Source organism: Octopus bimaculoides, chromosome 15 (assembly GCF_001194135.2).
Source record: "Octopus bimaculoides isolate UCB-OBI-ISO-001 chromosome 15, ASM119413v2, whole genome shotgun sequence".
Lineage (NCBI taxonomy): Eukaryota > Metazoa > Mollusca > Cephalopoda > Octopoda > Octopodidae > Octopus > Octopus bimaculoides.
In genome coordinates this window covers 21065930-21067055 of record NC_068995.1, presented here as the reverse complement: position 1 = coordinate 21067055, position 1126 = coordinate 21065930, and positions in this window count along the sequence as shown.

The window sequence follows — 1126 nt, the reverse complement described above, 5'->3', positions numbered from 1 at the left end:
GGAAAAAAGACGGGAAACCGAAACGGTGAATAAATAAACAAGCAAAAGGGCTGTACAGCCGGACGTGAAGTGTGTATGTATTGAACGCTGTGAAGCACGAACAGGAGGGGTAAAGAAATACATGCCAGCTTGGGGAGTCCAAGAACGAAAATAAATAGCAGCCGGACACACGTGACCAAGGCTGTGTAACAAGAAAGAGTAGCAGAGGGAAAAGAAGGGGAGGAAGTAGAATAAAAGTGAGCAACGAGAGGTAGAGAGAGAGAGAGAGATAGTAATAGTAGCGGTGAGAAGCGAAGGACGAGTAACAAGAGATAGAGAGAGAGAGAGATAGTAGTGACAGGTAGAGGCGAAGAACAGTAGAGGGAAGAATGAGAGGGGTAGATAGATATAGAGATAGAGAGAGTCGCGTTAGAAAAATAGTTAAAACTTACTGTATAAAGGTTAAATATATGCATATAAACATACGTATATGTACATACTTACATGTATACATATATATATGCATATGTGGGCACAGGACGTCACGAAACCTGTACAACAAAAAAGTACCAAGCACAAGTAGATGGAACATGAACTATTCCTTCGAACAACGAAAGAGACAAATAGAAAACAAAACAAACAACATAAAGAACGACACTTCAGTTGTTGGCTGTTTTTCTAGTCTCGTATTTCGAGCATTTAACAACAATATATGCTTTCTATAAAACAGTTGCTCCCGCAAAGCAAATTGAATAAAATTTGTGGTGGCGAGCGCGTAAATCAAGCTAGGCTAGGAGGCAAACAAGAACACGTCTTCCTTGTTCCGCCTACAACGGAGCGAAATAAAGAAACATGGCCGACGGTCACGTTGGAGCCATGTGAGCAAGGCAGGAGGAGTGAGGGAGAGAGTGACAGAGTAATAGGATAGAACAGTGGGAGAAGAGGAGGTAAAAGAATAAGAGAAAAAAGAGAGAAAAACGAAAGAGTAAAAAGACTGTATATAGTGCGCTTCAGAATCATTAAGATAAAACTTACTTGGAAGTGGATGTGTAACGTTGTGTGTGTTTGTGTGTGTGTGTGTGTGTGTGTATGTGAGTGTGTGTGTGTGTATGTGTGTATGTGCGTGTGTGCATGTGTGTGTATGTGT